The sequence below is a fragment of the Saimiri boliviensis genome, chromosome 18 (assembly GCF_048565385.1).
Source record: "Saimiri boliviensis isolate mSaiBol1 chromosome 18, mSaiBol1.pri, whole genome shotgun sequence".
Lineage (NCBI taxonomy): Eukaryota > Metazoa > Chordata > Mammalia > Primates > Cebidae > Saimiri > Saimiri boliviensis.
In genome coordinates this window covers 25445535-25470904 of record NC_133466.1, presented here as the reverse complement: position 1 = coordinate 25470904, position 25370 = coordinate 25445535, and the positions used below count along the sequence as shown (strand labels likewise).

Genomic DNA, 25370 nt, shown 5'->3' with positions numbered 1-25370 from the left:
CCTGTATTATTTCTTTTCATAGCACTTCACCACCAATGGTACATGTTTATTTATAAATTATTGTTTTTGTTAGTATATAACCTCCATACAGCAAGAGTTTCTTATTTTGTATGTAGCTTTCTCTTAGTAAAAATTATTAATTATTTTGTATTTTCCATGATGTAATTTGGGATATTTTTTAGAAATGAAATATCACACATTCCATTAATTGCGGTCAAAAGAAAATGCATTAAAAGAGGATATGTGTATGCATGTTTTTCAACAAGTAATGTTAAACTTCCTTTGTAATATACAAAATAAACATAGCTAAATTCTATACTAAAACTGTGATTTTGAAACTGCAATTTAAAAATACAGCACATTTTACTTAAATGGAGATTTTTATTCCAGAAAGGTATTGAACATGACAATCTGACAATCTGTCCTTGGGACACTGTCACTGTTACTCTCAGATCAGCTGACAAGACCTCAGCTGGGCCTCTGTGAGTTGCTTAAGAACACTTCTAGAACCATCCTAATGGGCATGTTCCAACTGTCACTCGGAAAAAAAAGATCACTTGAGATCAATCTGTACAGCAGGTCTTTTGGCAGAAAACCAGTCATATCATTCTCTCCAATAGAGCCTTTGTGGGGAAAAGGCCTTATCGCATTCTTTGGACATGAAGTTACTGTTGGAACCATTCTAGTCTCAAACCATTCTCTTGCCATGCCAAGAAGCTGCAGCTTCTGAAAGGTCAGAAGTGGCCTTATAATGACTTAGACCATCTTATGATTGTTACAAAGTGAAGATAGTTATAATACTATAAAAGCTTTGAATCTTACACCCTTTCATGAGCAGAAAACTGTGTTATTAACTAAACCACAACTTCCTGATATAAATATCAGAGAGACCAATGCTAAGAGACTAATATTAACTCTAATCCTATCCTGGACTTGGATTTGAAGTTTAGAATTGAGTTATTCAAATTGTAGAATATTAAAGAGAAAATGGAGTGCACAAAAGGCTAAGAGAAAAAAATATATTTCTTATGAGCAAACTTCACAGTTGGTTCATATTCTTTGTTAATAATTAATGTGGGAAAGTTTATATTTTTAAATTAAGCTTTATTTTTTAACTTTGCGTGTATATCCTGTGTTAATTAAATAGAAGAGTGTCTGGTTTGAATTTAAAAATATATTTCTAGTAGGCATTACTTGATTTGAATAATGAAGAGGAGCTGGGAGGTGAATGTCAAAACTGAAAAATTGGAGCATTTTAATAATCGTCATTCCTAAAATGGCAATACGGAGCTTTGTGGAAAATCAAAAGAAAATGTTGCTGCAATAATAAAATTAGGCTTTACTCATAAATAGCATAATACACATATTATTTCATTTATGCATCTGTAAGAGAACTTATCTAGACAATCAAAAGGTTTTTAACTCATTAACCTATGAATACTATATTTAAAAATTCTGTTTTGATAAATGTGTTAAGTATAATTTCCTATATATTATAGGGAGTATGTTTATTTTGTGTCAAAGGTACATAGTATAGACATTTTAATATTGTTTATTTGTTCCTATGTACTTTTAGCAGAAATGCTAAGGTCTATTGTGTTCCTATTCTTCAACTGCTGTGAGAAATTTGTTCTCCTTGTAGAATATAAACTTCTTATGACTTATCTTGATGAAAAAACTAAAGCCTTTCGGAATGAAAAATAGAATACAGTTACACAATATTTTAAATTCTTTTGATTGTTCAAACTTTAATTTTCTAAAATAGGAGATTGTTAATCTTTAAAACAGGACATTGTTTTGAGGATGCTTTTGGGTGCATCTTCATAAACAATTGTCTCTTTAGTGGGAGGGAAAGGGAGCAGAGAATAAGAAGAGAGTTTCTAATTAATTTACATAATAAATTAGTAACTTGATTTATCTCTTTGCCCTTCATCTGTCTGAAAAATCTTGCCTTCCATATTATGGTAATCTTGTCTTAAATTGGTAATCACTTATGCCTTGTATGTCACTTTGAAACTTGCAGATGTGTTTATTTACCATAATCTTTACTTTGGAGATAGTGAAAAAGCCAAAAATCTCACCTCAAGTTAAGAAAAATATTCTTCTAGTCCATTATGTGCTTTATGTTCTCAAATATTCTGAACTTGAGATGATGGATTAGAAGAATTAATTTAAGTCTTTAAGCATATCAATTTCAGTATTTGAGCATATTTGCATGTGCAAAGCATAATGCAAATATGTGCAACAGTACACACACATGTGTGCAAATTTGTGTACCTTTAAGAGTGCTGAACTGTGTTCAGATGACTTCTTATAGAAAAATGTAGTACTTTGTACTTTACCAATTACTGTTATTTCAAAAAACACATTTATTTGTAATTCATTCTGTGACTTTATTCCTCTTAAATATGTTTGGGTTAAGTTACTTAAACTTTGACACAAAAACTATTTGTCTCAGCTTTCTTTTTTAATGATTTAGGCAGAATTGAAAAAGTAGAATCATAAGATCAAGTGAATACACCTTTTCTTCTTACAGATACTAGCTACTCTAGCTGGGTACCCTGGCTAGAACTCTCAAATAATTTAAAGCCTGCATTTGAAAAACAGTTTTAAATCTGATCTCTCTTTTATATCTGATAAGACTTTTAAGCTTACTACATTTATCCTCTGACATTCTGCAAGGGAAACATGAATTAATCATTGAGTTTGTCCAACAAGGAAAGATGCATCTTCCTGATACTGTGAGCTTCCAATGTGGTACACACAAGCTGTTTTTGAGATTATAGTACAAGCAAACATTCCCACAGCTATTGTGTTGCTGTTTGCTCAGTTCCCAGTCTCTTAGAATTCTAGGTTATGATAGTACAGTGGTGGAATCTGTGCTTACATAATGTTGATTCTGTTATCATACTCAGTGAACACATAGAGGTTACTATCTGTTAATAGCAAAACAAACTGGGCCAAGGGTTATTATATATATTCTGGAAGCATTCACCAGAAACAGTTTGTTAATTGTCACAAAAATTATATTATTTAATAATCACAAATGTTTATGTATTTTTTAAAATATGAATTGTAGCCAGATAGCAAAAGAATAATTCCATTATTGCTTATAATTTTACAGATCAATTTAGAATGAGGAAACATATGTTAAAGAGCAAATGGTACATATTTCTTTGTTTGAAGTCTACCCAGAAAACAGATTTTATGTGAAGAACTACTGGATGTCTTCTTTCATATCCAGCTAGAAGTATTATTGACTGATTTTGCCAGCTCTGTAGCTCATGTGGTTTTTTTTTCTACTTATTTTTGTTCCTACTTTCTCTCATTGATTTAATACCAGAATGCTTAGTACCAGAATGCTGTCATCTAATTCATTGGTATCTCCCTCCGTCAAGGAATGGAGTTTTATTTTATTAAAAATTTGTTTTTCTGGGTACAGGGTAGGTGTATATATTTATGGGGTACATGAGATGTTTTGATATAAGCACACAATGTGAAACAAGCACATCATGAAGAATGGAGTATCTATCACCTTCACTGAGCTGCAAACAATCCAATTACACTTATTTTAAAATGTTATTCTTCAATATAGTTACCATGTTGTACTATCAAATAGTAGCTCTTATTCATTCTATTTTTTTATTTTTTATTTTTTTAACCCATTAGCCATGCCTACCTCTACCCACAATCCCCCACTACCACTTCCCAGCCTCCGGTAACTATCTTTCTACTCTCTATGTCTATGAGTTCAATCTTTTGTATTTTTAGATCCCAAAAATAACTGAGAACATGTGATGTTCATCTTTCTGTGCCTGGAATATTTCACTTAACGATTTCCAATACTCTCTATATTGTTGCAAATGACAGGATACTCTTTTTTTTTATAGCTGAATAGTATTCCATTATGTATCTGTATCACATTTTCTTTATCCATCTGTAGATGGACATGTAGGTTGTTTCCAAATATTAGCTGTTGTAAATAGTATTGCAACAAACATAGGTGTGCAGATATCTCTTCAGTACTTTCATTTCCTTTCTTTTAGATATATACCCAGCAGTGAGATTGCTGGATCATGTAGTAGCTCAATTTTTAGTTTTTTGAGGAAACTCCAAATTGTTGTGCATAATGGTTACGCTAATTTACATTCCCACCAACAGCTTACAAGGATTCTCTTTTCTCCACATCCTCATAAGCATTTGTTATTGCCTGTCTTTTGAATAGAAGCCATTTTAACTGAGATGAGATAAGCTCTCACTGTAGTTTTGATTTGCACTTCTCTGCTGATGAATAATGTAGAGCACCTTTTCACATGTCTCTTTGCCACTTGTATGTCTTTTGAGAAATGTTTCTTCAAAACTTGCCCATCTTTTGGCTGGATTATTAGTTTTTATTTTTAGAGTTGTTTGAGCTTCTTATATTCTAGTTATTAATTTATCACATGTGTAGTTTGAAAATATTTCTCCCATACTGTGAATTGTCTATTTACTGTGTTGATTGTATTCTTTACTGTGCAGAAGATTTTAAACTTGATGTGATCCCATTTGTCCATGTTTGCTTTGATTGCCTGTGCTTGTGAGCTATTGCTCAAGAAATCTTTGCCTAAACCAATGTTTGAGAATTTTCCTCCAGTGTTTTCTTGTGTTAGTTTCACAGTTTGAGGTCTTAGACTTAAGTCTTCAGTCCATTTTGATATGAAGTTTGAGAGAGACAGAGGTCTGTTTTATTCTTTTGCGTATGGAAATCTAGTTTTCACAGCACCTTTTATTGAGGAGTATGTCTTTTCCCCAGTGTTCTTGGCACCTTTGTTATTAAAAAAAAAAAAAAAAAAAAAAAAAAAAGAGTTCACTGTAGGTGTGTGGATTTTTTCCTGAGTTTTTTATTCTGTTCCACTGTTACATGTGTCTGTTTTTATGGCAGTATCATGCTGCTTTGGTTACTATAACTCTGTAGTATAATTTGAAGTCAGGTAATGTAATTCTGCCAGTTTTACTATTTTTGCTTAGGATAGCTTTGGCTATTCCGGGTCTTTTGTGGTTCCATATTAATATTAGGATTGATTTTTTTTCCTATTTCTGTGAAGAATGTCATTGGAATTTTGATAGGGATTACATTGAATCTGTAGCTTGCTTTGGGTGGAATGGACATTGTAACAATATTGATTTTCCAATTCAAGAGCATTTTTTTTTCTTTTTTTTCTTTTCTTTTTTTTTTTTTTTTTTTTTTGTGTCCTCTTCAATTTCTTTCATCAGTGTTTTACAGTTTTCATTATAGAGATCTTTTACTTGTTTGGTTAATTCCTGCATATTTAATTTTATGTTTGACTGTTGTAAATAGGATTATTTTTTATATTTCTTTTTCAGATTGTTCACTGTTGGTATATAGAAATGCTACTGGTTTTTATATGGTGATTTTTGTATCCTGCAACTTTACTGAATTCATTTATCAATTCTAGTAGTTTCTGAGGGAGTCTTTAGGTTTTTCCAGATATAAGATCATATCGTCTGCAAACAAGGATAATTTTACTTCACTTCCTTTTCAATTTGGATGATCTTTATATCTTTCTCTTGTCTGATTGCTGTAGTTAGGACCTCAGTACAATGTTGAATAGTGATGGCAATGGGCATCCTTATATGTTCCCAATCTTAGAGGAAAGATTTTCAGTATTTCCGCATTCAGTCTGTTACATGTGGCTTTTATTATGTTGAGATATATTTCTTCTCTCTCCACTTATTTCTTAGGGTTTTTATCATGAAGGGATGCTGAATCTTATCAAATGCTCTTTCAGCATCAATTGAAATGATCATGTGGTATTTATCCTTTATTCTCTTGATAGGATATATCACATTGATGGGTTTGCATATGGTGAGCCATCCTTGCATCCCAGGGATAAATCCCACTTAGTTAGAATAAGTGATCTTCATAATGTATTGTTTAATTCTGTTTGCTAGTAATTTATTGAGGGTTTTTGCATCAATATTCATCGGCAATATTGGCCTATAGTTTTATTTTTTTGATGTTTTTTGTCTGGTTTTGATATCAGGATAGTAACACCTTCATAAAATGCATTTGGAAGCATTTTTTCTGCTTTTATTTTTTAGAATAGTTTGAGTCAGATAGGCGTAAGTTCTTTTTTTTTTAATTTCAATAAGTTTTGAGGGAACAGATAGTTTTTGCTTACACTATTAAGTTCTTTAGTGGTGATTTCTGAGTTTTAGTTCACCCATCACCCAAGCAGTGTACAATGTGTGTAGTCTTTTATTGCTCATCTGCCTTTTACCATTTTCCCTAAGTTGCCGAAGTCCATTGTATCATTCTTATGCCCTTGTATCTTTCCAGCTTAGCTCCCGCTTGTGAGTGAGAACATACAATACTTGGTTTTCTATTCCTGAATTACTTTGCTTAAAATAATGGTCTTTAATTCCATCCAGGTTGCTGTGAATGCCATTGTTTCATCTTTTTTTATGGCTGAATAGTATTCAGTGATCTATATATACACCAGAAATTATTTAACCACTCATCAATTGATGGGCATTTGTGCTGGTTCCAATTTTTACAATTGCAATTTGTGCTCCTATAAACATGTGTGTGCAAGTATCTTTCTTTTTCCTATAATCACTTCTTTTCCTCTATGTGGATGTCCAATATGGGATTGCTGGATCAAATGATAGTTCTCCTTTTGGCTCTTTAAGGAATCTCCACACTGCTTTTCTTTTCTTTTTTTTTTTTTTCTTTTGAGACAGAGTTTTGCTCTTGTTACCCAGGCTGGAGTGCAATGGCATGATCTCGGCTCACCGCAACCTCCGCCTCCTGGGTTCAGGCAATTCTCCTGCCTTAGCCTCCTGAGTAGCTGGGATTACAGGCACGTGCCACCATGCCCAGCTAATTTTTTGTGTTTTTAGTAGAGACGGGGTTTCACCATGTTGACCAGGATGGTCTCGATCTCTTGACCTTGTGATCCACCCGCCTCGGCCTCCCAAAGTGCTGGGATTACAGGATTGAGCCACCGTGCCCGGCTCCACACTGCTTTTCATACTGGTTGTACTAGTTGTCATTTTTCACCAGCGGAGTAAAAGTGTTCCCTTTCTACCACATTCACGCCAACATCTATTAATTTTTGAGTTTTTGATTCTGGCCATTCTTGCAGGAGTAAGATGGTATCACATTATGGTTTGGGTTTGCATTTCCCCAATCATTAATGATGTTGACCATTTTTTCATATGTTTGTTGACCATTTGTATGCATATCTTCTTTTGAGAATTGTCTATTCATGTCCTTAGTCCACTTTTTGATGGTATTGTTTTTTTTCTTGCTTATTTGTTTCAATTTATTGTAGATTCTGAATATTAGTCCTTTGTTAGATGTATATATTGCAAAGATGTTCTCCCACTCTGTGGGTTGTCTGTTTAATCTGCCACTTGTTTCTTTTGAATTTTGGTGCATTTTAGTTTAATTAAGTTGTATCCATTTATCTTTGTTTTTGTTGCATTTGCTTTTGGGTTCTTGTTCATGAAGTGTTTGCCTAAGCCAATGTTTAGAAGGTTTTTTTCAATGTTAACTTATAGAATCTTTATGGTATCAGTTCTTAGATTTAAATCCTTGATCCATCTTGTGTTCATTGTTGTATAAAATGAGCGATGAGGATCCAATTTTATTCTTCTACATGTGGCTTGCTAATTATCACAGAACACATTTCTTGAATAGAATGCCCTTTCCCCACTTTGTGTTTTTGTTTGCTTTGCGAAAGATCAGTTGGCTGTAAGTATTTGGCTTTATTTCTGGGTTCTCTTTTCTATTCCATTGGTCTTTGTGCCTTTTTTATACCAGTACCATGCTGTTTTGCTAACTATGGCCTTATAGTATAGTTTGAAGTCAGGTAATGTGTTATACCTTCAGATTTGTTATTTCTGCTTAGTCTTGTATTGGGCTGTACTTTGGTTCCCTATGAATTTTAGGATTTTTTTTTCTAGTTCTGTGAAGAATGATGGTGGTATTTTGATGGGAATTGCATTGAATTTGCAGACTGCTTTTGACAGTATGATCATTTTCACAATATTTATTCTACCCATTCATGAGCATGGGTTGTGTTTCCTTTCATTTGTGTTGTCTATGATTTCTTTCAGCAGCATGTTGTATGTTTCCCTGTAGAGGTCTTTCACCTCCTTGGTTAGGTATACTACATTTTTTTTTCAGCTGTGGTAAAAGTGGTTGAGTTATTCATTTGATTCTCAGCTTGGTCAATTTTGGTGTATAGAAAAGCTACTAATTTGTGTACATTAATTTTGTATCTGGACACTTTGCTGAATTCTTTAATCAGTTCTAGGATATTTCTGGAAGTGTCTTTAGGGTTTTATAGGTAAACATATCATGAGCAAACAGGAAAGTTTGACTTCCTCTTTACTGATTTCGATGCCCTTTATTTCTTTCTTTTGTCTGATTGCTCTGGCTAGGACTTTCAGTGCTATGTTGAAGAGAAGTGGTGAGAGTGGGCATCTTTGTCAGTTCTCAGAGGGAATGCTTTCAACTTTTCCCCATGAAGTATTATGTTGGCTGTGGGTTTGTCATAGATGGCTTTTATTACATTCAGGTATGTCCCTTGTATGCCAGTTTTGCTGAGAGCCTTAATCATAAAGGGGTGCTGGGTTTTTTCAGTGCTTTTTCTGCGTCTATTGAGATGATCATGTGATTTTTGTTTTTGTTTATGTGGTGTATCACTTTTATTGACTTGTGTATGATAAATGATTCCTGCATCTCTGGATTGAAACTCACTTAATTTGCATTGGAACCAAATCATTATCTGTTGGGGGGTTGTGGGGGAGAAACTTGCTTAATTATGGTGGATTATCTTTCTGAAATGTTGTTAGATTGGGTTAGCTAGTAGTGTGTTGAGGATTTTACCATCTGTGTTCATCAGGGATATTGGTTTGTAGTTTTCTTTTTTGGTTATGCACTTTCCTGGTTTTGGTATTAGGGTGATACTATCTTCATATTCATAGGATAATTTAGGGAGGATTTCCTCTTTTTGTATTTTGTGGAGTAGTGTTGATAGAATTAGTACCAATCCTTCTTTGAATGTCTGATGTAATTCAGCTGTGAATTCAACTGGTCCTAGACTTTTTTTCTCCATTGGTAACATTTTTTTTAAAAATCACCATTTCAATCTTGCTGCTTGTTATTGGTCTGTTCAGAGTTTCTGTTTCTTCTTGGTTTAATCTTGGAGGGTTGCATATTTCCAGGAATATATCCTACTCCTCTAGGTTTTCTAGTTTATGTGTTGAAAGGTGTTCACAGTAGCCTTGCATGATCTTCTGTAATTCTGTGGTATCAATTGTAATATCTCCTGTTTCATTTCTAATTTAGCTTATTTTGAATATTTTCTTATTCTCACTTATATTCTCTCAATATTATTTATAATTTCAAAGAACCAGCTTTTGTTTCATGTATCTTTTGTAATGTTTTAATTTCCATTTTATTTAGTTCTGCATTGATTTAGTTATTTCTTTTCTTTTGCTGGGTTTGGTTTGGTTTGTTCTGGTTTCTCTAGTTCTTTGAGGTGTGATTTAGATTGTCTATTTGTGTTCTTTCAGACTTTTTGATCAGGTATTTAAGGCTATGAACTTTCCTCTTAGCACTGCCTATGCTGTTTCTCAGAAGGTGTTTTCTTTCTTTTCTTTTCTTTTTTTTTTAATTATACTTTAAGTTCTTGGGTACATGTGCAGAATGTACAGATTTGTTACATAGGTATACATGTGCCATGGTGGTTTTCTGTACCCATCAACTTGTCATCTACATTAGGTATTTCTCCCAATGCTATCCTTTCCCTGTCCTCCCACTGCCCGACAGGGTGTGATATTCTCTTGCCGGTGTCCCTGTGTTCTCATTGTTCAACTCCCACTTATGAGTAAGAACATGCAGTGTTTGGTTTTCTGTTCTTGTGTTAGTTTGCTGAGAATGATGGCTTCCAGCTTCATCCATGTCCCTGCAAAGGACATGAACTCATCCTTTTTTTGGCTGCAAAGTATTCCATGGTGTGTATGTGTCACATTTTCTTTATCCAGTCTATCACTGATGGGTATTTGTGTTGGTTACAAGTCTTTACTCTTGTGAACAGTGCTGCAATAAACATACATATGCACGTGTCTTTATGGTAGAATGATTTATAATCCTTTGGGTATATACCCAGTAATGGGATTGCTAGATTAAAGAGTATTTCTAGTTCCAGAAATACTTGAGGAATTGCCACACTGTCTTCCACAATCGTTGAACTAATTTACACTCCCACCAACAGTGTAAAAGTGTTCCTATTTCTCCTCATCCTCTCCAGCATCTGTTGTATCCTGACTTCTTAATGATTGCCATTCTAACTGGTACAAGTTGGTATCTCAATGTGGTTTTGATTTTCATTTCTCTAATGACCAGTGATGATGAGCTTTTTTTCATGTATTTGTTGGCTGCATAAATGTCTTCTTTTGAGAAGTGTCTGTTCAAATTCTTTGCCCACTTTTTGATCTTTTCTTTGTAAGTTTGTTGAAGTTATTTGTAGATTCTGGGTATTAGCTTTTTGTCAGATGGATAGATTGCAAAAATTTTCTCCAATTCTTTAGGTTGCCTGTTCACTCTGAAGGTAGTTTCTTTTGCTGTGCAGAAGCTCTTTAGTTTAATTAGATCCCATTTGTCTATTGTGGCTTTTGTTGCCATTGCTTTTGGTGTTTTGGTCATGACACCTTTGCCTATGCCTATGTCCTGAATGGTATTGCCTAGGTTTTCTTCTAGGATTTTTATAGTTTTAGGTCTTAGATTTAAGTCTTTATTTCATCTTGAGTGAATTTTGGTATAAGGTATAAGGAAGGGGTCCAGTTTCAGCTTTCTGCATATGGCTAATCAGTTTTTCCATTACCATTTATTGAATAGGGAATCCTTTCCCCATTGCTTATTTTTGTCAGATTTGTCAAAGATCAGATGGTTGTAGATATGAAGTGTTACTTCTGAGGCCTCTGTTCCATTCCATATGTCTATATATCTGTTTTGGTACCAGTACCATCCTGTTTTGGCTACTATAGCCTTGTAATATAGTTTGAAGTCAGGTAGCGTGATGCCTCCAGCTTTGTTCTCTTTGCTTATGATTGTTTTGGCTATGTGGGCTCCTTTTTAGTTCCATATGAAATTTAAAGTAGTTTTTTTCCAATTCTGTGAAGAAAGTCAATGGTAGCTTGATGGGGATTGCATTGAATCTATAAATTACTTTGGAGAGTATGACCATTTTGTTTTTATTGCATTTTAAGTTTGGGGGTACATGTAAAGAACATGCAAGATTGTTGCATAAGTACACACATGGCAGTGTGACTTGCTGCCTTCCTCCCTATCACCTATATTTGGCATTTCTCCCCATGCTATCTCTCTCTAACTCCCCACCCTCTGCTGTTCCTCCCCCATTTCCCCCAGACAGACCCCAGTGCGTGGTGTTCCCCTCCCTGTGTCCATGTGTTCTCATTGTTGAACACCCACCTATGAGTGAGAACATGCAGTGTTTGATTTTCTGTTCTTGTGTCTGTTTGCTGAGTATGATGGTTTCCAGGTCCATCCATGTCCCTACAAAGGACAGAAACTCATCGTTTTCTTATGGCTGCATAGTATTCCATGGTGTATATGTGCCACATTTTCCCTGTCCAGTCTATCATCGATGAGCATTTGGATTGGTTTCAGGTCTTTGCTATTGCAAACAGTGCTACAGTGAACATTTGTGTGCATGTATCCTTATAGTAGAACGATTTATAACCCTTTGGATATATACCCAGTAATGAGATTGCTGGGTCAAATGGAATTTCTGTTTCTAGGTCCTTGAGGAATTGCCACACCATCTTTCACATGATTGAACTAGTGTATGGCCATTTTTGTGATATTGATTCTTCCTATCCATGAGCATGGAATGTTTTTCCATTTGTTTGTGTCCTATCTTATTTCTTTGAGCAGTGGTTTTGTGTCACTGTTATTCAGTTCAAAGAATTTTAAAATTTTCATCTTGATTTTATTGTTGACCCAATGATCATTCAGGAGCAAGTTATTTAATTTCCATGTATTTGCATGATTTTGAGGGTTCCTTCTTGTGTTTATTCCCAATTTTATCTCACTGTGTTCTGAGAAAGTACCTGATATAATTTTGATTTTCTTAAACATATTTAGACTTGTTTTGTCTCAATTATCATATGGTCTGTCTTGGAGAACGTTTCCTGCACTGATAAATAGAATGTATATTCTGCAGTTGTTGGATAAAATGTTCTGTAAATTTCTGTTAAGTCCATTTGCTGTATAGTTCAAATCTATTATTTCTTTGCTGACTTTCAGTCTTTTTGACCTGTCTAGTGCTGTCAGTGGAGTATTTAAGTCCCCCACTATTATTGTGTTTCTTCCTATCTCATTTTTTAGGTATAGTAGTATTTGTTTTATAAATTTGTGACCCCTAGTGTTAGGTGTATGTATATTTAGGATTGTGATATTTTTCTGTTGGACTAGTCCTTTCATCATGATATAATGTCCCTCTTTCTCTTTTTTAACTGCTATTGCTTTAAAGTTCATTTTGTCTGATATAAGAATAGCTACTCTTGCTTGCTTTTTGGAGTTCATTTGCATAGAATATCTTTTTCCACCCCTTTACCTTAAGTTTATGAGTCCTTATGTGTTAGGCAAGTCTCTTGAAGACATCACATACTTATTTGGTAAATTCTTATCCATCCTCTGATTTTGTGTCTTTTAAGTGGAGCATTTATATCATTTATATTTAATGTTAATATTGAGCTTTGTGGTACTTTTCTTTTCATGATGCTATTTGTTGCCTGAACACATTGTTTGTGTTTTTTAATTGTGTTTTTGTTTTATAGGTCCTGTGAGATATAGGTTTTAAGGAGGTTCTATTTTGGTGTATTTCAATGATTTATTTCAAGATTTAGAGCTCCTTTTAGCAGTTCTTGTAGTGCTGGCTTGGTAGTGGCAAATTCTCTCAGCATTTGTTTGTCTGAAAGAAACCCTATATTTTCCCTTCCTTTATGAAGCTTAGTTTCACTAGATACAAAATTCTTGGGTGATAATTGTTTTATTTAATGAGGATGAAGTTGGGGCTCCAATCCCTTCTAGCTTGTAGGGTTTCTTTTCAGAAATCCTCTTAGATATTGGACTTAAAGTCTTGCCCTTTTGAAGATACTTTCTAGATCCTGTAGGCATGTTTTATTTTCCATTCTTTTATTTTTTTTGTCTCCTCTTTGTGTATTTTTAAATAGCCTGTCTTCAAACTCACTAATTTGTTCCTCTTCATCTATTCTACCATTAATGGACTCATGCATTCTTCGTTATGTCTGTTGCATTTTTTCAGCTCAAGCATTCTGTTTCTTTTTAATTATTTTGATCTCTTTGTTAATTTTTTTCTGATATAATTTTGACTTTCTTCTTTGTGTAACCTTGAATTTCTTTGTTTACTCAACAGAACTATTTTGAATTCTCTGTCTGAAAGGTCACATACCTCTCTTTCTTGAGGATTGGTCCCTGGTGCCTTATTTAGTTCATTTGATGACATCATGTTTTCCTGGAAGGCAATGATGGTAGTAGATGTTCTTTGGTGTCTGGGCATTGAAGAGTTAGGTATTTATTGTAGTCTTCACTGTCTGGGTTTATTTGTAGCTGTCCTTCTTGGGGAAGCTTTCCAGATATTTGAAAGGATGTAAGTATTGTGATCTAAGGTGTTGATGCTAAAGGGAGCTCTCCAGGCTCAGCAACTCTGTGGTTCTTGCAGACTCATAGAGGTACCAACTTGATAGTCTTGGACAAGATCCAGGAGAATTCTCTAGATTACCAGGCAAAAATTCTTTCTCTCTTTCCTTACTTTCTCCCAAACATACAGTCTCTCTCTCTGTTCTGAGCCACCTAAAACTGGGGATGGAGTGACACAGGCACCCCTGTGGCCACCACCACTGTGATTGCACTGAGTCAGATGTGAAGATAGCATTCTGCTAGGTCTTGCAGACCTGCTGTAACCACTCTCTGCCTAATGTCTATGTTCCCTCAAGAGCCCACAATCAGCAGGTGGCAAAGCCACCCAAGAATGGCCAAGGAAACAAGTTTCAAATGAAATGGATACAGTAAGTGTTGATGACATAGATTGTTCAGGCAGAACAGAAATATGATGTTTTATCAAGTGGATGGAACTTACCAAGAACAGAATACATAATTCTACTTCCTCTACTTCTTTCCAATCTTGGAAATTATGAAAGATTAAAAAACTTAATGTTGTAAAATTAGTATGAGAAAGAGAGATGGAAATTTTACCCTTAGTTCTGCCATGAACTAACATTCAAGCTTTGCTTATCTGTAAAGTGAGAAAGTTGAGCCAGTTGACTTTTAAATTTCCTTCTAGTTATAAGACTAATTCTGTTTTAATTAAGAGCATCGGAATTTTTTATAGTGATTCTCTATTCCAGATAATAGCCTATTACATTTATAGGATGTAAAATTTGGGCCACTTGAGCTGAAATCTTATGATCATGTCCACATAATGGATTTCAATCTCAGCACCTACTTTTTAATAATATAAAAATATGTTATGAAATCTAAAAGTCTTAGTTTTGTAATTTTGTTATTTAGTTGTTGTTTCATTTTAGAAATATAGAGTGATTTTTTTCTTTCTCCTTTTATCAACTGTCAATTTAAAAATTACTAAATTGGCTAATCATTTTGAACCACAAGTCTTTATTTATTTATGATGGAGTCTCACTCTTTTGCCCAGGCTGTAGTGCAGTGGTATGATCTCGTCTCACTGCAACCTCCACTCCCTAGGTTCAAGTGATTCTTCTGCCTCAGCCTTCTGAGTAGCTGGGGTTACAGGTGCCTGCTACCACCCAGGCTCATTTTCGTGTTTTTAGTAGAGATGGGGTTTCACCATCTTGGCCAGGCTGGTCTTGAACTCCTGAACTTGGGATGCACCTGCCTCAGCCTCCCAACCTGCTGGGATTACAGGTGTGAGCAACCACACCCAGCCAACAAATCATTTTTGTTGTTGTCGTTTATTGCTTTTTCTTGTTTTCTTTCTTTCTTTCTTTCTTTCTTTTTTTTTTTTTTTTTTTTTTGAGATAGAGTCTCACTCTGTCACCCATGCTGGAGTACAGTAGTGTGATCTCAGTTCACTGACGCCTCTGCCTCCTGGGCTCAAGTGATCCTCCCACCTCAGTCTCCTGAGTAACTGAGATGCTACCATTACGCCTGGCTATTTTTTTGTATTTTGATAGAGTTGAGGTTTCCCACGTTGCACAGGCTGGCCTTGGGCTCCTGAGCTCAAGCAATTCACCTGCCTCAGCTTCCCAACAAGAATGAGCCACCATGCCAAACCAAGTTTTAATCACTATATTCATGCTCTACAGAGCACAAACATGCTCATGCTTTTATTATAATACTCATGTGTCCTTTGTCGCTATCAGTGTTGCCAGTCTCGTCTATGTGTAAGAAGGAACAGAGAATGCCTTGCCATGATGTATACTTACCCAGCAAATAGACCACTAACACTCAGTGTGGATAATAATGTTAAAGCAGTTAACTGTTTTTTTTAAATTCTCTATTTCATCTATTTTCTCTTTCCTTTCCAGGATATCCATCAAAATTCATCAGAGAGTGTTTTACTACCGAGCTACAAAGGTAAGAAAAATAAAATTTTTGTGGTTAAAAATATACTTCTTTCATCTGTTTTAATAATTTATTCCCCTTGTTAGATATACATAGAATTGATGTTGCTTACTCTGAATAAGTGATATGTTATTTCTACTTACTGCTCAATTTGAAACATATGTTTGTCAGTTTGAATTTTTCTTTCATACTATTACAGTTTATATTTTACTATAGACAGAATTTACTCTTTCTCCTGAATTTTGATACTATCTTTATTATCTTCTCCTTGATAATATTTGATATTATCTTTGTCATGCGTTGACATTACTACATATAATTTCCATGTAGAAGGAAGGCAATTCTGTGTGTGTGTGTGTGTGTGTGTGTGTACGTATATAGTTAGAAACTGAAGCTCTTTTATCTACCCTCATGTCATAGATTTTTTGCTATTGTGTGTGTGAGTGTGTGTATGTGTGTACGTATATTGAAGCTCTTTTGTCTACCATCATGTCATAGATTTCTTGCTATTCGAAGCCTATAATTTTTAAAGAAACAACTAAAGTTATCATTTATAGAATTAGCTGTCAGTGACTTAACAATACAGATATTAACATGAAGGCATTTACTTCGGCATTTGCTTTACTAGAGTGCAGAAAATGTGGCCCTTTTTTCAGTTAGAGTATATGCGAAGATAAATTTAGAATTTCTAGCCTAGTAAATACTTCTCTGATAATAACTTAATTGTAGCTATTTCAAACCAAATTGTTTAATTGTGGTGAATCATATGCAGATTGTTCAGATGTAGGTCAACACCCACTCCCACATTCTCGTACCTCTTTCTAATTCAAGACAACTTTGCAGTGCCTAAAAGAGCAGAACAATACAGATTAAAGATATAAGACCAAAAAAAAAAAAAAAAAAAAAAAGAATGGTAGCATAAAAACCAATAGTGTCAGAATGGTAACATAAAAACCAACCAGGAGATAGAAAGTCTCTCTAATAATGACTAGGCAGGTTGTGTTTATTTAAACTTTGCTTGATTATTTCTTAGGCTTTATGTGTTTGTAGATAATAATTTCTTCACTGCTCATGAGATTTGTGGCTAGCAAACTCATGGTATTTCTAGGATGTTAAGTTTCCTCATCTGTAAAGCACATGCAATAGCATCGTTGTTGTCTATTCATTGAGCTGAAATAAGGATAAAACAAACCAAGGACTGTAAAATGAATGTGACTCCTCAAATCCCATATGGGAGGAACATGCTGTTTTTCTTGTTCTGATTGAATCAAAGATCATTTATGGCATGAATGCCTTGTGTAGCTCCATGTGAGGCCAACTGAGATACAGTGCAATTGCAGAAATGAATAAACTTTTTATTTTTCAAGCTGTTTCATTATAGTTCTAATCTATGAATGCTTTTGTGATGCAGCATTGTATTATTTTCTGAGGAATGGCTAAAGTTTTCTGATTCTATTTTATCTTTATATATTGTCTGCTTGACAGATAAATATTTCAAATAAAATATTTCAAATATTTTATTTCCATTTATAGATGTGTTAAAAATCATAAAGCACATTCATAATTGTGTTATATTTCTCGTTGCTTTTTATTTTTTGAGACAGAGTCTTGCTCTGTCGCCCAGGCTGGAGTGCAGTGGTGCAATCTCCACTCATTGCAACTTCCACTCCCCCAGGTTCAAGCAATTCTCCTGCCTCAGCCTCCTGAGCAGCTGGGATTACAGGTGCCCCCCACCACACTGGCTAATTTTCTTGTTTTTAGTAGAGACAGGTTTCACCATGTTGGCCAGGCTGGTCTTGAACTCCTGATATTGTGATCCACCTGCCTAGGCCTCCCAAAGCGCTGGGATTACAGGCATGAGCCACTGCGCCCAGCCTGTTGTTACTTATTTCTAGGTGACTATTGCTGATGTTTTTGTTACAGTGACAGAAAATAGTTTTGCTGCCTATTGATGAAAAGTTCTTTATGGGTTTAATGATAATTATAATTTTGCCTTAATATAAACAATTTTTATTGTCACATCACTGCAATTTGATTGTTCAAGGATTTGAATTTATATTTGCATATAATTTATGTTAATTAACATTTTCTGAAAATTGTTGAAAAAGTGGCAATTGTTTCTTTTATTCTTAAAGTGGGTGAAATAGATGGTGTAACCTTTGTGCTTCTTTCAATATGAGTATCTTTGTTTTAATTATTTAAGATAAAAGATAAAGAATTATACTAAACACAAAATAGTATATCCCTCAAAGTTAGCTACTACTAAAGTTTTGAAAGAATATGGGTATTTATTCTTTCCGATTCCTTCTTTATACACAGAAACATCAATATGCACATATAATGTTTCCATATCATATATATGATCCTGTGGATTTTTTGTTTATCATTTTAATTAAGGGTATTGTTCTAAGTCTATGTATGTTCTCTATTTCATCCATTGTAATGGCTGCATATTAGTCAATATTTTGGATGTATCATGATTTATTTAATAGGTCCTCTAAGCTTTTGTTTAAGAAAGAGAAGTTTAACATAGAATAAAAAGAGTCCTCCATTACATGTTTGGCAGGCATACAAAAGAATAATTCCCCTTTGTATATTGAATCAAGAAATTAAGGAATAAGGACAAAGTGTTACAGTAAAAAGTCATAGAAAATAGTATTGAATAAGTTTGTATCAGTGGGCAGGATAAAGAAAAGCTAATAATACAGATGTTCATGCAAGTGTGTGGTAGGTGTGTAAAATGGAACAGCTACCAGTTTCTTCAGAGTTTACCTCAAATGGCACCTCCTTCCATAAGCACTTAGAGACTTCCCTTCATTCCAGTGCTTACCAGTTATCTTACATCTCCATAGAAATTCAGGGAAAAATAGACCTTTTCATATTATGTCCCATGTACAAATTCATTTTGTACGCATCTTTTTTATTCCCCTCACTAGGCTGTTAACCCCCAGAGGGTAATGACTGTATGTTATTTATCTTTGAAGCTAATAGATGCAGAAAAAATACTCATTCAATTACATTGGAACAAAGTGTAAGAAAAGAAAGTAATCAGTAGGGTGCAGTGGCTTACACCTGTAATCCTAACATTTTGGGAGTCCAAGGCAGGTGGGTCACCTGAGGTCAGGAGTTTGAGACCAGCCTGGCCAGCATGGTGAAACCCTGTCTCTACTGAAAATACAAAAAATTAGCTGAGCGTTGTGGTAGGAGCCTGCAATCCCAACTACTTGGGAGGCTGAGGCAGAAAAATCACTTGAACCCGGGAGGCAGAGGTTGCATTGAGGAGAGATGGCACCACTGCACTCCAGCCTGAGCATCAGAGCAAGACTCCATCTCAAAAAAAAGAAAAGGAAAAAGAGAAAGAAAATAAAGTAATCAAGTATAACTCTTAAATCTTACACAGATTTTATAAGATGCCACTCTATACTTTGCTGTTATGCCTGGAGTAAATTATAATCTATTCTCTTAATGGATGAGACATAAATAGTATAAAAACATGGGCTTGATATACAATGGAAATTATTTTAAATTGAATTTTAATGCTTCTTTGTGGTATTCATGTTCAAAACCATACCTACAAGTCAAGCATTTTAGAAAACTGTTTATAAATTTATGAAAAAGTTATTTGTATGGTGCTGAACGTGGATATATATTACTGCATATAAATATAAAAACATTGTGTGAGCTTCAAAGCATTGTGCAAGTGTAAGACATTATTGTTATTGTTAATGCTGTAATAAAATTGCCTCTGTGGATTAAAAATGTAGATATTTATGAACAAAAAGCAGTAATACCAAAAGAAAAAATTATTTATATGGATTCTGGTAGAAAAACAAAGAGAATGTTGTTTTCAGTGGTTTGTGTAATGCAGATTGCTACTTGTGCCATTTAAATCTCTGAAATTGGCTTACCATTTGAATCACACTTGAAAGAACCTGTTTCCACCTTAGGCTGAATTCATTGGTAATGTAAATTTTTTAAAAAGCAGTGAACAGATGCAACAATTTCAATTTCATTTAAGAAAAAATTAGAAATTAGTGGGAGAAAAATATCCCTTTTGAAACAGAATGTAATGCCTAGTGAGTTCTTTTTCTTATCTCACTTGCAAAAGTCACTAGCTCCAACTCTGATTTTACATACCTTGTACTGGTCAAGTCAGTAAGTCTTTGGAAAGAAGGCGGCAAGTATGTTGGTCCGTCTTTTCTAATTTTTTTTTTTTTTTTTTTTAGCTTGTTGCTGAACTTTATAAACCCAGATCCTGAAACTTAGTGTTTCAAGTGTATATCTTAGCAGTGTCTTTTTTTTTTCTTTCTTTTTTTAAAGCTCTGATCTCCTCATTGTTTTCTATTTTGGTAGGGATACAAATGCAAGTACCTCTAGCCCCTATGGCATGCAAAAAAAAAAAAAAAAAAAAAAAAAAAAAAAAAAAAGAGTGTTAACAACAAACACCTGATAATAGGAAATGGTTGGTACTGAGAAACAGATGATCTTATGGTTAACCTCTGTGCTATAAGGGCTACTTCTAGAATACTGGAGTGAATATTCTAGTCATATGTTCTGACAAATTGTGTGTTCCAGTGGCTACCACTTCTGAAGATTTATGGCATTGCGTATTGGAATTTTTGTGTAAAATATCATGATTTTGAAGGTTGGCTCAAAGAAAGGAAGGAAGGAAAGGAAGAAGGGAGGAAGGAAGGGAAGGAATAAAGGAAGGGGAAGGGAAGAAGGAAGGAAGACATAGAAGATTTGCCACCTTTGCATAAGTGTTCCATAAATATTTGTTCCAGCAATGAATGGATCATATATCTCTAGTTAAATGAGGAAATAAAAGAACACCCTAACTCTTGTGCTCCTTTCTTTATTAGAAATTTCATACAGGATTTCAGGGAGGGCCATATTTATAGCAGTGAATGCAGAGAATTCAGAGTTAAGATAAGCCTATCTCTGAATTTCCGAAGCCAGGAATACCAGAAGGGGGAGAGAGCAAGAGTGAATCAAGTAAGCTAAGAGGATGTTGTAAAAATGTATCATGTTATGCAAAAGGATGTTGGGTAAGAAGCATCACTTTTGGACACATTTTTATCTGACCAACGATGTACCTTATGATAATAAATTTATTACCATCTTTTTCTTTATTCAAGCTTTCTACAAATCTTTCTTCTTTTATTATTCCTTAAAGAATCATGAATAAAGATAATGGATCAAGAGGAAGTAAAATGCCCTGGGAAAATAAAAAATCAGACATGCAAATGTTGTCACATAATCATTACTGAATAAAATGAGTCCGATGGACACAGGGTAGTTTTACCTTCTGATCCATTTAAGATTTACTTCCTAGACAGCAAACCACACTACCATGTGTGCACCTATGCAACAATCTTGCATGTTCTTCACATGTACCCCAAAACCTAAAATGCAATTAAAAAAAAGATTTACTTCCTTTGTGAGCTCTCCTGCTTTTCTTCTGAATAGGCCCATCCTTCTATTTTAATCCTGTGCTCTACTACGACATATTTTACTTTACTTGATGATATTTATCATTGCTCACATATCTCTCTTCTCCAGTAGAATTGAGAATCTTGAGGCCAGAAATAATATCTTTAACTCTGTTTTTGAAACAGTCATAAACTTACAGAAAATGTACAGGTTTAGTGCAGAAAACTTTTTCCACTGAGCCACTGAAAGGAAGTTGCCAATCTAATGCCCCGTTATCTTCAGCTACTTTAGGGTATGTCTCCTGCAAACAAGGATATTTTCTATGTAATAACTAAAATGAAATCAGCAATATCAAGGGCTGGTGGCTAAATTATGCCCCCTGCCCTGCAATTCATATGTTAAAGCCCTAACCCCCCAATGCAATAGCATTTGGAAGTAGGGCCTGTGGGAAATAATTAGGTTTAGACAAGATTATGAGGGACCTTCATGATGAGATCAGCACCCTTATAAGACAAGATACAAGAGGGCTTATTTTCTTTCTCTTGTTTCCCATGTGAAGATGCAGCAAGAAAGCCAATGTTAGCAGGACCAATGAGGCCCCTCACTGGGGTATCTCGTTGGTTAGTATCTTGATCTTGGACTTTTCAACCTCCAAAACTGAGGGGGAAAAAACAATTACTGTTACTTAAGCCACCTAAGTTATGGCATTGTGCTAGGACAGTCCAACCTGTCTGGAAATAACATTGACTGCCATCTAATCCACAGGTTCCATTCACATTTTATGGGCTGTCCAAGTGAATTCCAATTACTGTCCTTTAAGGTGTAAGAACTTGTTTCTGAGTGATGTGCATTGTTTAGCAGTATTGTTTTATTAGTTTCTGTCATTGCAGGAAAGTGCGATAGACTTTTCTTGACTTTCTTGACCTTGACACTTTTCAAGATTACATGCCAACTGTTTGTTCCAATGATTTTAATTTGAGTTTAATTCAGGGATCAAATTTTATGCTAATTTGAATCCTAGCATCTGAGAGAGTATTTGGTTTAGAGATTGTGTTTCATAACTGAGGAGTGGACTTATGATTGAAGACATCTGTTGTGCACCTCTGACTCTGAATCACCAGGCTAATGCTAATACCAAGTATTTCAAAACTTTGTCAAAAATAGGAAACACACGTCTAAAATAGAAAAAGAAATCCTGAGAAACACAGACTCTGGTGTCTTCTCCTAGCAGCATTGGGATCTGTTCTATAATGTGTATAGTGAACAGGCACATGCTAGCCACTGTGTAAGTTAATACTAGTTTCTTTAGAGCAGGGCTTCTCAAAATGTGGTTTGTGGTCTGCTTCCAGATCACAAGTTGTTTCTGATTCATGATGACATAAGAAGAGAAACTGGAGATGAGAATTTAGAAAACTTTGAGCATGTTGATAAAATAATTTTATTTTTGCTAATAATTCCAAAATCATCTCACATTTTATCTATTTTTATGACACTAAGCTGGTTAACTTACATTGTATTTTTCCATTATATTGATCCATAACTGAGTGGAAATTTTAAAATGTAAATATTTACCACAGTTGGGGGCCATTCTTCATTGCTTTAGGGGGATTAGAGTGGTCTAGATAAATCTAGACCATGGTGGGATTTTATGTGGGACTTTAAAAATGGATAGAATCCCCCTAGTGTGTAAAGTATAGAAGTCAAGAATTTATGCATAATAAAATGTAGGAGTATGTGCATATATGTGTGCATGTGTGTACTCATATGCATGTTTGTATATGGGAACATTTTATGTACTGTTATCTGCACAGGTAGTCTTATATGTGTGCACATATATTGTACATGGTACACATGGGTGTGCATATGTGTATTTGCATGTGTGTATTTGGGAATGTGCATAATGCTTTCATAGAACTGGGAAACTTGATCTTACCTAGCTTTTTAGATGTCCAGTTTGGACATTAAATTTGAGTGCTGTAGAAGAGAAAAGGGGCCAGGTGCGGTGGCTCACACCTATAGTCCTAGCACTTTGGTAGGCCAAGGCAGGCAGATCACAAGGTCAGGAGTTCAATTCCAGCCTGACCAAAATAGTGAAACCCCAGCTCTACTAAAAATGCAAAAATCAGCTGGGCGTGGTGGCACGTGGTGCTGCGTGCCTGTAATCTGAGCCACTTAGGAGGCTAAGGCAGGAGAATCACTTGAACAAGGGAGGCAAAGATAGCAGTAACCAAGATTGTGCCATTGAACTCCAGCCTGGGCAACAGAGCAAGACTCTGTCTCAAAAAAAAAAAAAAAAAAAAAAAGAGAGAGAGAGAGAGAGAAGGTCAAACTGGAGAAACACATGAATGTATTTTTGTATGTAATTGTAATATGCAGCTTATGCATATATCGCAAGAGCTCCGCGTGCAAGTTCTTCCTGTGCAAAATCATATGAAAGCTTTTTTTTTCCTTTATTGCTATCATATTAATTTATTGCCTGATCATATCATTTGAAACTTCAGTAATTTGTCCCATATTTCAAAATATATTATAGACAGAGAAGAAGATATAGCTTAAAACTGGTTCAAGATGTAAAAACATCTTGTGTCTTTACTACAAAACCAATGGGAAAATTGTGTCAATTAAATGCCTGAACCTGTTTCAGTTTCAATTACCTGGATTATCAAGGCAGAAACAGTCTTTGTGCCTCAAATATGTTCATAATTGCCTTAGTCTTCAGCTTTAACTTGTTTTGGGAACATGGGCATGTTCTATTAATACCATTGTTAGAAAGGAAAATTTACTTCCTTTTTTGGTGGTTTCATAAAAGCTTTAAAATATATTTTACAATTCAAATAACTAACATTTTATAAAGCCTCTGTATTGGAGAGTAGTATGTGGAGGAAAGGAAAAACAGTTAACTAGTATTTACTTCACAGTCATAATGTGATAGTTGAGTTACCTCTTATTCCTTTTTCACAACAAATGTTAATGATTCAATCTTATATGTAGTGACCTTTGAGCATCTCCTGATTTAAGACGTCTGAAGAGACCAAATACACTTTTGAATTCTCCATGTATTTGGGTCGTTATTGTGAAGATTAAGTCACCAGTCAATTCAAGCACTTGTAAGTGAAACTCAAAATGAATTTGAGTCCATAGGAAGAGAAGACTTACTCCTCCATTTCCCAATCACAACCTTAGCTTTTCTGTATAGCAGCCCAAACCCTAAGGATTTCAACCAAATGGAGACTGAGACTCTCCAGTGCAGACCTTGTTACATACTTCGTGCATAGTGCCTACTCAGTATTTTTATTTCAATTCAGTTAATGAAAAAGCCAGAATAGTAAGGTAGTGCATGAATAAATTATGACCATCTCAAAATACCTTTTTGGATCTTTTTGAAAGTAGACAAAATTTATGTAATGCCACTCCTTTTCCCTGCACAGTCAGTAAAACAGATGTTAAGTTTTAGCAGTCAATATCACTTAAATGTCTAAAATGTATAGAATCTGACATATATAAACCTAAATTGAGCACATTAAAAATAAAAAAAAAAATTAGCATTTTTGTGTCATAAAACACATAAGTAGTCCTCATCATTTATTTGGATCTATTAAAGTGTCTATTAGTTTATGAGTTAAATCAAAAACAATGAGCATATACTATGTATTAGGCACTTTAGTAGGCTTTGAAGACTCAGTAGGTCTAAGTTATATTATCTGTCCTAAAGGAAATTGCATTATCCCTAACCTTGAATGAAAGCTTCAGGTGTAGCCTCCCAGAGGAGGGAATGTGAAGGAATAGATTTCAAAAGTCAGGCATTTGGTCAAAATGGTTAAGAGAGTTCCAGGCATTGTAACAAATAGTAATGCTCTTGAGAAATAACAATATGATGTGTTTGAAATGTAAAGGTTAGGAGGAGGAGAGACAGGATAAGTAAGAATATGCCAGATCACAAGAGCTTTACATGCAATAACAACTTTGAACTAAAATTTGAAGACAGCAAAGAACAAATGAATAAATTTAAGAATGAGCATGAATTGACCAAATTCACATTTTAGACTGGTAAGTGGAAGCATGTGCAATTGCAATAGCCGGATAAGTTGATCAAGCCAGAAAGATAAAGGGAGAAGCATGTGGCCAAAGAAGAAAAGAGTGAGAAGATAGAGTTGAGTCAGTTAGTCAAGAAATATATTTTAAATATCAAATTGACAGTACTTTGCCATTCATTTGTAGGAGGTTAGCACAGCTGGGAATCTTATAACTCCGAAAGATTTGCAAGAAAGACTGGGTA

The 25370-nt window shown here is 34.7% G+C and overlaps 1 pseudogene across 1 annotated transcript in view; it reads left to right on the top strand.

Annotated features, from left to right (window-relative positions):
- The window catches only part of LOC101050783 (uncharacterized), a 387580-nt pseudogene that overhangs the window by 274474 nt on the left and 87736 nt on the right, over positions 1-25370 (top strand). The window contains exon 3 of the transcript XR_012514904.1: positions 15625-15673. The product of XR_012514904.1 is annotated as an uncharacterized LOC101050783 (transcript). The remainder of the gene's footprint in view (positions 1-15624; positions 15674-25370) is intronic.